Genomic DNA, 12,305 nt, shown 5'->3' on the forward strand with positions numbered 1-12,305 from the left:
TTCACACGCACAAGGAATCTTCAAGAACTTCAAGATCCTTCAAGAACTTTCAAGGAAGTTATCAAGAACTTCAAGAATTTCAAGATTGTGGTCGAGAAACTCAAGATTCTTGTAGGTTCTCTCAAGATTCACAAATACCAACAAGTTTCACCACAATTCAGATTTGAAAAACCAAGTAAACAAGTTGGATAACTCAAAACAATGATACCAGAAATTATGGACAGCAATAGACAAGCCAACGATGGAACACAAGACAGAATTTCAAGGCACTATGGACGGAACTAGAAGACGCACTTGGACAGATTTGTGGACACAATTATGGGGAGATTCAAGACAACGAACCAACACAAGAACGGACAGAATATTGACGACTCGCGACAGGGTACAAACACGGACAGAAATTCGGCGCAACAAGGGAATAAACTCGGACAGATTTGACACATAAGTAAAATCCAACTACGGCCCGATTGCAAAACACAATGATTGAACACAAAACGGACAGAAATTGACGACGCCAATGGCAAAACAACTTCGGACAGATTTGTGAACAACGAAGAAACAACTAGCGATGCAACAAACAAACAAGACAGCGGAAAAATAGGAACCCTAAAACGAACTAGACAAGAACAAGTAAGAGGATATAACGACTTGATACCTCAACCAGCTCTGAAGCCAACTGATACGTTCCTCGGTCAACTCGTTCCGAGACACGTAGCACGATTGCCCAAGGACCTAGAGGGATACTCAACCGTTTGGATTACGGAACCTAGAACCAAGAGGGACGACTCAACTCGATTCAAGGCGGTAGAACGGCGACTCCAATTGAGGTGGTTACTCAAGTAGATAGGCCGGATGAACAACCAAGGACGTCACGCGTGATTGCTCAAATAACCCTTGCCAAGCAAGTAGGAATGTACTCTCGAAATTGTAAGAGAACAAATTGAAATTTTATTATCAAAAGTGTCTAACCTTTGCTGGTGCAAAAGGCGCCTTTTTATAGGCTAGAAACCTTTGTGGTCAAGGATTGGCGGCCCACCAACCTAAACTAGAAAAGGAGCTCGATCCACTCTTGAACATGAGTGGGCCGATTGTTTGACTCCAATAACTAATAAACTATTAATTAAAACACGACTAACAAACCAACTAACAACTAATGACTCGATAATGATCAAAACCAACTAACAACTCATACGACTAACAATGCTAACATTCCTAGTGCTCGGCCCAAGTAGCTAAGGCCGCGCTTGATGCTTCCTTGACTTGGATCAATGTGTAGATGCCTTGATTAGCAACTTCCAAGCCTTCAATGTTCCTATGGAAGCCTTGAGTCAAGGCCGCCATCCGTGCACACATCAGTCCCCTCCACTTGAGAAGGATTTGTCCTCAAATCTGGATGGAAATGAATGATACTAGCAAGAGTTGGAGTACGAAACCTCAAATCTAATGCCACCACATATTGGCCCTCTTAGATTGAATGATACTTGCATACGTCATGATTATTATAATGCGGTGCACATGTCTCTTGGTCAGTTTGAAAATGCTCACAGCCAGCCAAGAAAAACTCATGGCTTTACTCCAATGACTCCTCGAAGATAACGCATATAGCTTCGGTTACATCTTTTTGGATCCTCCAAAATGCAACTGATATAATGAAGAACACTTTGAACACGTTCAACTGCATTAGACTGATCATCACTTGGAACACTTGTTGCAAAAGGGTAAGAAGGCATAGGACAAGATTCAACCGCAAGAACCCCCATTGAAACTCCATTACTCCTCCCAACAAGCAAAACAGACTCATGGGTGAAGTTAAATACCAATGGATCGTAAAGGGATACAACACTTAAGAGGCAAACTTCATGAAGATTCTGATATTCACCAATGGAGTTAGGGATGGAGCATGCCATGATCAACTCATTCTCTCCTTGCTTAACCTGCGACAAAGCAACTACTCCCGAAGGCAATGCCCTATCGAGTTCATCAACATTCAAGAGTACATGTTTGCAAATCATGAGTAATACAGGCTTATCAGAATTCACACATTTCCTAACTTCCTTAGCCTTGATTATCACGTTTTGCTTCCTAGTGCTTGATTTAATCAGTGTATGACCCTTGCCCGAATGCTCATTTGTGGAAGTGGAGCAATTTCCAGATTCGGCCGTCTTTTGTTTCCTCTTTTGTCGGTCTAAGTCACATTCTCGTTCCATTGTGCAAGAGAGTGTACTTATTAGATCTACCATCAAAAGTGACATGCTTATCAAATTGCCAGGGTCTTCCTAAAATTACATGGGTAGCATGCATGGGGACAACATCACAAACAACTTCGTCAATGTAGTTGCCAATGGAGAAAGGAAGACGTACCTGTTTGTAGACACGTACTTCACCATCTTCGCTTAGCCATTGTAGTCGGTACGGGTGTGGATGTCTAGTCGTTGGAAGTCCCAAGCTCTCTACCATGGGCAAACTTGCTACATTGGTGCAACTACTACCATCAATGATGAGACTGCACACTTTGTCACTTCCAACTCCCGAAAGAACAATTCGGTTGGAAACCTTTTGTACGGTTGGAAGGTAGGCTATTAAAGACCCACCCACGTTAGCCTTAACTTGCAAGCACAAGGTCAAGCTCGGATTTTCTGTTCAAACACACCCAAGGCAGTTTCGGATGTTTGTTCAAGACAATAGCAACTAGATGGAATCTCAACAACGTGACGCAATCAACCCTCCTCAGGCTCCCCCCCAATGGGTTACCCAAGATATTCCCTAGATAGAAGCAAAGACTCCAAGAAAGCCTTTCACCAATGCTCGAGAGTACAAGAAATTGTTCGCTAGACGGACGAAACAAATTTCCAAGAATCAAGAGGTTCAAGAACTTCAAGAAGTAGTAGTGGACCGAAACTTTTGAAATTTTTTTTTCCTTTTTGTAGTCTTGGATACAAGATGTAATCCGTGATTGATTTTGGCAATAAACTTCGGACTTTCTTTCTTGTTTTTCGTTTCTTTTTTTTTTTTTTGACTTATACGAACAACACAACACAAGCTTGGCCGATTGGACTATTTTCCGGATTTGGTTCAGCCAATTCACACGCACAAGGAATCTTCAAGAACTTCAAGATCCTTCAAGAACTTTCAAGGAAGTTATCAAGAACTTCAAGAATTTCAAGATTGTGGTCGAGAAACTCAAGATTCTTGTAGGTTCTCTCAAGATTCACAAATACCAACAAGTTTCACCACAATTCAGATTTGAAAAACCAAGTAAACAAGTTGGATAACTCAAAACAATGATACCAGAAATTATGGACAGCAATAGACAAGCCAACGATGGAACACAAGACAGAATTTCAAGGCACTATGGACGGAACTAGAAGACGCACTTGGACAGATTTGTGGACACAATTATGGGGAGATTCAAGACAACGAACCAACACAAGAACGGACAGAATATTGACGACTCGCGACAGGGTACAAACACGGACAGAAATTCGGCGCAACAAGGGAATAAACTCGGACAGATTTGACACATAAGTAAAATCCAACTACGGCCCGATTGCAAAACACAATGATTGAACACAAAACGGACAGAAATTGACGACGCCAATGGCAAAACAACTTCGGACAGATTTGTGAACAACGAAGAAACAACTAGCGATGCAACAAACAAACAAGACAGCGGAAAAATAGGAACCCTAAAACGAACTAGACAAGAACAAGTAAGAGGATATAACGACTTGATACCTCAACCAGCTCTGAAGCCAACTGATACGTTCCTCGGTCAACTCGTTCCGAGACACGTAGCACGATTGCCCAAGGACCTAGAGGGATACTCAACCGTTTGGATTACGGAACCTAGAACCAAGAGGGACGACTCAACTCGATTCAAGGCGGTAGAACGGCGACTCCAATTGAGGTGGTTACTCAAGTAGATAGGCCGGATGAACAACCAAGGACGTCACGCGTGATTGCTCAAATAACCCTTGCCAAGCAAGTAGGAAAGTACTCTCGAAATTGTAAGAGAACAAATTGAAATTTTATTATCAAAAGTGTCTAACCTTTGCTGGTACAAAAGGCGCCTTTTTATAGGCTAGAAACCTTTGTGGTCAAGGATTGGCGGCCCACCAACCTAAACTAGAAAAGGAGCTCGATCCACTCTTGAACATGAGTGGGCCGATTGTTTGACTCCAATAACTAATAAACTATTAATTAAAACACGACTAACAAACCAACTAACAACTAATGACTCGATAATGATCAAAACCAACTAACAACTCATACGACTAACAATGCTAACATTCCTAGTGCTCGGCCCAAGTAGCTAAGGCCGCGCTTGATGCTTCCTTGACTTGGATCAATGTGTAGATGCCTTGATTAGCAACTTCCAAGCCTTCAATGTTCCTATGGAAGCCTTGAGTCAAGGCCGCCATCCGTGCACACATCAGTCCCCTCCACTTGAGAAGGATTTGTCCTCAAATCTGGATGGAAATGAATGATACTAGCAAGAGTTGGAGTACGAAACCTCAAATCTAATGCCACCACATATTGGCCCTCTTAGATTGAATGATACTTGCATACGTCATGATTATTATAATGCGGTGCACATGTCTCTTGGTCAGTTTGAAAATGCTCACAGCCAGCCAAGAAAAACTCATGGCTTTACTCCAATGACTCCTCGAAGATAACGCATATAGCTTCGGTTACATCTTTTTGGATCCTCCAAAATGCAACTGATATAATGAAGAACACTTTGAACACGTTCAACTGCATTAGACTGATCATCACTTGGAACACTTGTTGCAAAAGGGTAAGAAGGCATAGGACAAGATTCAACCGCAAGAACCCCCATTGAAACTCCATTACTCCTCCCAACAAGCAAAACAGACTCATGGGTGAAGTTAAATACCAATGGATCGTAAAGGGATACAACACTTAAGAGGCAAACTTCATGAAGATTCTGATATTCACCAATGGAGTTAGGGATGGAGCATGCCATGATCAACTCATTCTCTCCTTGCTTAACCTGCGACAAAGCAACTACTCCCGAAGGCAATGCCCTATCGAGTTCATCAACATTCAAGAGTACATGTTTGCAAATCATGAGTAATACAGGCTTATCAGAATTCACACATTTCCTAACTTCCTTAGCCTTGATTATCACGTTTTGCTTCCTAGTGCTTGATTTAATCAGTGTATGACCCTTGGCCGAATGCTCATTTGTGGAAGTGGAGCAATTTCCAGATTCGGCCGTCTTTTGTTTCCTCTTTTGTCGGTCTAAGTCACATTCTCGTTCCATTGTGCAAGAGAGTGTACTTATTAGATCTACCATCAAAAGTGACATGCTTATCAAATTGCCAGGGTCTTCCTAAAATTACATGGGTAGCATGCATGGGGACAACATCACAAACAACTTCGTCAATGTAGTTGCCAATGGAGAAAGGAAGACGTACCTGTTTGTAGACACGTACTTCACCATCTTCGCTTAGCCATTGTAGTCGGTACGGGTGTGGATGTCTAGTCGTTGGAAGTCCCAAGCTCTCTACCATGGGCAAACTTGCTACATTGGTGCAACTACTACCATCAATGATGAGACTGCACACTTTGTCACTTCCAACTCCCGAAAGAACAATTCGGTTGGAAACCTTTTGTACGGTTGGAAGGTAGGCTATTAAAGACCCACCCACGTTAGCCTTAACTTGCAAGCACAAGGTCAAGCTCGGATTTTCTGTTCAAACACACCCAAGGCAGTTTCGGATGTTTGTTCAAGACAATAGCAACTAGATGGAATCTCAACAACGTGACGCAATCAACCCTCCTCAGGCTCCCCCCCAATGGGTTACCCAAGATATTCCCTAGATAGAAGCAAAGACTCCAAGAAAGCCTTTCACCAATGCTCGAGAGTACAAGAAATTGTTCGCTAGACGGACGAAACAAATTTCCAAGAATCAAGAGGTTCAAGAACTTCAAGAAGTAGTAGTGGACCGAAACTTTTGAAATTTTTTTTTCCTTTTTGTAGTCTTGGATACAAGATGTAATCCGTGATTGATTTTGGCAATAAACTTCGGACTTTCTTTCTTGTTTTTCGTTTCTTTTTTTTTTTTTTGACTTATACGAACAACACAACACAAGCTTGGCCGATTGGACTATTTTCCGGATTTGGTTCAGCCAATTCACACGCACAAGGAATCTTCAAGAACTTCAAGATCCTTCAAGAACTTTCAAGGAAGTTATCAAGAACTTCAAGAATTTCAAGATTGTGGTCGAGAAACTCAAGATTCTTGTAGGTTCTCTCAAGATTCACAAATACCAACAAGTTTCACCACAATTCATATTTGAAAAACCAAGTAAACAAGTTGGATAACTCAAAACAATGATACCAGAAATTATGGACAGCAATAGACAAGCCAACGATGGAACACAAGACAGAATTTCAAGGCACTATGGACGGAACTAGAAGACGCACTTGGACAGATTTGTGGACACAATTATGGGGAGATTCAAGACAACGAACCAACACAAGAACGGACAGAATATTGACGACTCGCGACAGGGTACAAACACGGACAGAAATTCGGCGCAACAAGGGAATAAACTCGGACAGATTTGACACATAAGTAAAATCCAACTACGGCCCGATTGCAAAACACAATGATTGAACACAAAACGGACAGAAATTGACGACGCCAATGGCAAAACAACTTCGGACAGATTTGTGAACAACGAAGAAACAACTAGCGATGCAACAAACAAACAAGACAGCGGAAAAATAGGAACCCTAAAACGAACTAGACAAGAACAAGTAAGAGGATATAACGACTTGATACCTCAACCAGCTCTGAAGCCAACTGATACGTTCCTCGGTCAACTCGTTCCGAGACACGTAGCACGATTGCCCAAGGACCTAGAGGGATACTCAACCGTTTGGATTACGGAACCTAGAACCAAGAGGGACGACTCAACTCGATTCAAGGCGGTAGAACGGCGACTCCAATTGAGGTGGTTACTCAAGTAGATAGGCCGGATGAACAACCAAGGACGTCACGCGTGATTGCTCAAATAACCCTTGCCAAGCAAGTAGGAATGTACTCTCGAAATTGTAAGAGAACAAATTGAAATTTTATTATCAAAAGTGTCTAACCTTTGCTGGTACAAAAGGCGCCTTTTTATAGGCTAGAAACCTTTGTGGTCAAGGATTGGCGGCCCACCAACCTAAACTAGAAAAGGAGCTCGATCCACTCTTGAACATGAGTGGGCCGATTGTTTGACTCCAATAACTAATAAACTATTAATTAAAACACGACTAACAAACCAACTAACAACTAATGACTCGATAATGATCAAAACCAACTAACAACTCATACGACTAACAATGCTAACATTCCTAGTGCTCGGCCCAAGTAGCTAAGGCCGCGCTTGATGCTTCCTTGACTTGGATCAATGTGTAGATGCCTTGATTAGCAACTTCCAAGCCTTCAATGTTCCTATGGAAGCCTTGAGTCAAGGCCGCCATCCGTGCACACATCAGTCCCCTCCACTTGAGAAGGATTTGTCCTCAAATCTGGATGGAAATGAATGATACTAGCAAGAGTTGGAGTACGAAACCTCAAATCTAATGCCACCACATATTGGCCCTCTTAGATTGAATGATACTTGCATACGTCATGATTATTATAATGCGGTGCACATGTCTCTTGGTCAGTTTGAAAATGCTCACAGCCAGCCAAGAAAAACTCATGGCTTTACTCCAATGACTCCTCGAAGATAACGCATATAGCTTCGGTTACATCTTTTTGGATCCTCCAAAATGCAACTGATATAATGAAGAACACTTTGAACACGTTCAACTGCATTAGACTGATCATCACTTGGAACACTTGTTGCAAAAGGGTAAGAAGGCATAGGACAAGATTCAACCGCAAGAACCCCCATTGAAACTCCATTACTCCTCCCAACAAGCAAAACAGACTCATGGGTGAAGTTAAATACCAATGGATCGTAAAGGGATACAACACTTAAGAGGCAAACTTCATGAAGATTCTGATATTCACCAATGGAGTTAGGGATGGAGCATGCCATGATCAACTCATTCTCTCCTTGCTTAACCTGCGACAAAGCAACTACTCCCGAAGGCAATGCCCTATCGAGTTCATCAACATTCAAGAGTACATGTTTGCAAATCATGAGTAATACAGGCTTATCAGAATTCACACATTTCCTAACTTCCTTAGCCTTGATTATCACGTTTTGCTTCCTAGTGCTTGATTTAATCAGTGTATGACCCTTGGCCGAATGCTCATTTGTGGAAGTGGAGCAATTTCCAGATTCGGCCGTCTTTTGTTTCCTCTTTTGTCGGTCTAAGTCACATTCTCGTTCCATTGTGCAAGAGAGTGTACTTATTAGATCTACCATCAAAAGTGACATGCTTATCAAATTGCCAGGGTCTTCCTAAAATTACATGGGTAGCATGCATGGGGACAACATCACAAACAACTTCGTCAATGTAGTTGCCAATGGAGAAAGGAAGACGTACCTGTTTGTAGACACGTACTTCACCATCTTCGCTTAGCCATTGTAGTCGGTACGGGTGTGGATGTCTAGTCGTTGGAAGTCCCAAGCTCTCTACCATGGGCAAACTTGCTACATTGGTGCAACTACTACCATCAATGATGAGACTGCACACTTTGTCACTTCCAACTCCCGAAAGAACAATTCGGTTGGAAACCTTTTGTACGGTTGGAAGGTAGGCTATTAAAGACCCACCCACGTTAGCCTTAACTTGCAAGCACAAGGTCAAGCTCGGATTTTCTGTTCAAACACACCCAAGGCAGTTTCGGATGTTTGTTCAAGACAATAGCAACTAGATGGAATCTCAACAACGTGACGCAATCAACCCTCCTCAGGCTCCCCCCCAATGGGTTACCCAAGATATTCCCTAGATAGAAGCAAAGACTCCAAGAAAGCCTTTCACCAATGCTCGAGAGTACAAGAAATTGTTCGCTAGACGGACGAAACAAATTTCCAAGAATCAAGAGGTTCAAGAACTTCAAGAAGTAGTAGTGGACCGAAACTTTTGAAATTTTTTTTTCCTTTTTGTAGTCTTGGATACAAGATGTAATCCGTGATTGATTTTGGCAATAAACTTCGGACTTTCTTTCTTGTTTTTCGTTTCTTTTTTTTTTTTTTGACTTATACGAACAACACAACACAAGCTTGGCCGATTGGACTATTTTCCGGATTTGGTTCAGCCAATTCACACGCACAAGGAATCTTCAAGAACTTCAAGATCCTTCAAGAACTTTCAAGGAAGTTATCAAGAACTTCAAGAATTTCAAGATTGTGGTCGAGAAACTCAAGATTCTTGTAGGTTCTCTCAAGATTCACAAATACCAACAAGTTTCACCACAATTCATATTTGAAAAACCAAGTAAACAAGTTGGATAACTCAAAACAATGATACCAGAAATTATGGACAGCAATAGACAAGCCAACGATGGAACACAAGACAGAATTTCAAGGCACTATGGACGGAACTAGAAGACGCACTTGGACAGATTTGTGGACACAATTATGGGGAGATTCAAGACAACGAACCAACACAAGAACGGACAGAATATTGACGACTCGCGACAGGGTACAAACACGGACAGAAATTCGGCGCAACAAGGGAATAAACTCGGACAGATTTGACACATAAGTAAAATCCAACTACGGCCCGATTGCAAAACACAATGATTGAACACAAAACGGACAGAAATTGACGACGCCAATGGCAAAACAACTTCGGACAGATTTGTGAACAACGAAGAAACAACTAGCGATGCAACAAACAAACAAGACAGCGGAAAAATAGGAACCCTAAAACGAACTAGACAAGAACAAGTAAGAGGATATAACGACTTGATACCTCAACCAGCTCTGAAGCCAACTGATACGTTCCTCGGTCAACTCGTTCCGAGACACGTAGCACGATTGCCCAAGGACCTAGAGGGATACTCAACCGTTTGGATTACGGAACCTAGAACCAAGAGGGACGACTCAACTCGATTCAAGGCGGTAGAACGGCGACTCCAATTGAGGTGGTTACTCAAGTAGATAGGCCGGATGAACAACCAAGGACGTCACGCGTGATTGCTCAAATAACCCTTGCCAAGCAAGTAGGAATGTACTCTCGAAATTGTAAGAGAACAAATTGAAATTTTATTATCAAAAGTGTCTAACCTTTGCTGGTACAAAAGGCGCCTTTTTATAGGCTAGAAACCTTTGTGGTCAAGGATTGGCGGCCCACCAACCTAAACTAGAAAAGGAGCTCGATCCACTCTTGAACATGAGTGGGCCGATTGTTTGACTCCAATAACTAATAAACTATTAATTAAAACACGACTAACAAACCAACTAACAACTAATGACTCGATAATGATCAAAACCAACTAACAACTCATACGACTAACAATGCTAACATTCCTAGTGCTCGGCCCAAGTAGCTAAGGCCGCGCTTGATGCTTCCTTGACTTGGATCAATGTGTAGATGCCTTGATTAGCAACTTCCAAGCCTTCAATGTTCCTATGGAAGCCTTGAGTCAAGGCCGCCATCCGTGCACACATCAGTCCCCTCCACTTGAGAAGGATTTGTCCTCAAATCTGGATGGAAATGAATGATACTAGCAAGAGTTGGAGTACGAAACCTCAAATCTAATGCCACCACATATTGGCCCTCTTAGATTGAATGATACTTGCATACGTCATGATTATTATAATGCGGTGCACATGTCTCTTGGTCAGTTTGAAAATGCTCACAGCCAGCCAAGAAAAACTCATGGCTTTACTCCAATGACTCCTCGAAGATAACGCATATAGCTTCGGTTACATCTTTTTGGATCCTCCAAAATGCAACTGATATAATGAAGAACACTTTGAACACGTTCAACTGCATTAGACTGATCATCACTTGGAACACTTGTTGCAAAAGGGTAAGAAGGCATAGGACAAGATTCAACCGCAAGAACCCCCATTGAAACTCCATTACTCCTCCCAACAAGCAAAACAGACTCATGGGTGAAGTTAAATACCAATGGATCGTAAAGGGATACAACACTTAAGAGGCAAACTTCATGAAGATTCTGATATTCACCAATGGAGTTAGGGATGGAGCATGCCATGATCAACTCATTCTCTCCTTGCTTAACCTGCGACAAAGCAACTACTCCCGAAGGCAATGCCCTATCGAGTTCATCAACATTCAAGAGTACATGTTTGCAAATCATGAGTAATACAGGCTTATCAGAATTCACACATTTCCTAACTTCCTTAGCCTTGATTATCACGTTTTGCTTCCTAGTGCTTGATTTAATCAGTGTATGACCCTTGGCCGAATGCTCATTTGTGGAAGTGGAGCAATTTCCAGATTCGGCCGTCTTTTGTTTCCTCTTTTGTCGGTCTAAGTCACATTCTCGTTCCATTGTGCAAGAGAGTGTACTTATTAGATCTACCATCAAAAGTGACATGCTTATCAAATTGCCAGGGTCTTCCTAAAATTACATGGGTAGCATGCATGGGGACAACATCACAAACAACTTCGTCAATGTAGTTGCCAATGGAGAAAGGAAGACGTACCTGTTTGTAGACACGTACTTCACCATCTTCGCTTAGCCATTGTAGTCGGTACGGGTGTGGATGTCTAGTCGTTGGAAGTCCCAAGCTCTCTACCATGGGCAAACTTGCTACATTGGTGCAACTACTACCATCAATGATGAGACTGCACACTTTGTCACTTCCAACTCCCGAAAGAACAATTCGGTTGGAAACCTTTTGTACGGTTGGAAGGTAGGCTATTAAAGACCCACCCACGTTAGCCTTAACTTGCAAGCACAAGGTCAAGCTCGGATTTTCTGTTCAAACACACCCAAGGCAGTTTCGGATGTTTGTTCAAGACAATAGCAACTAGATGGAATCTCAACAACGTGACGCAATCAACCCTCCTCAGGCTCCCCCCCAATGGGTTACCCAAGATATTCCCTAGATAGAAGCAAAGACTCCAAGAAAGCCTTTCACCAATGCTCGAGAGTACAAGAAATTGTTCGCTAGACGGACGAAACAAATTTCCAAGAATCAAGAGGTTCAAGAACTTCAAGAAGTAGTAGTGGACCGAAACTTTTGAAATTTTTTTTTCCTTTTTGTAGTCTTGGATACAAGATGTAATCCGTGATTGATTTTGGCAATAAACTTCGGACTTTCTTTCTTGTTTTTCGTTTCTTTTTTTTTTTTTTGACTTATACGAACAACACAACACAAGCTTGGCCGATTGGACTATTTTCCGG

Source organism: Coffea arabica, chromosome 2e, assembly GCF_036785885.1.
Source record: "Coffea arabica cultivar ET-39 chromosome 2e, Coffea Arabica ET-39 HiFi, whole genome shotgun sequence".
Lineage (NCBI taxonomy): Eukaryota > Viridiplantae > Streptophyta > Magnoliopsida > Gentianales > Rubiaceae > Coffea > Coffea arabica.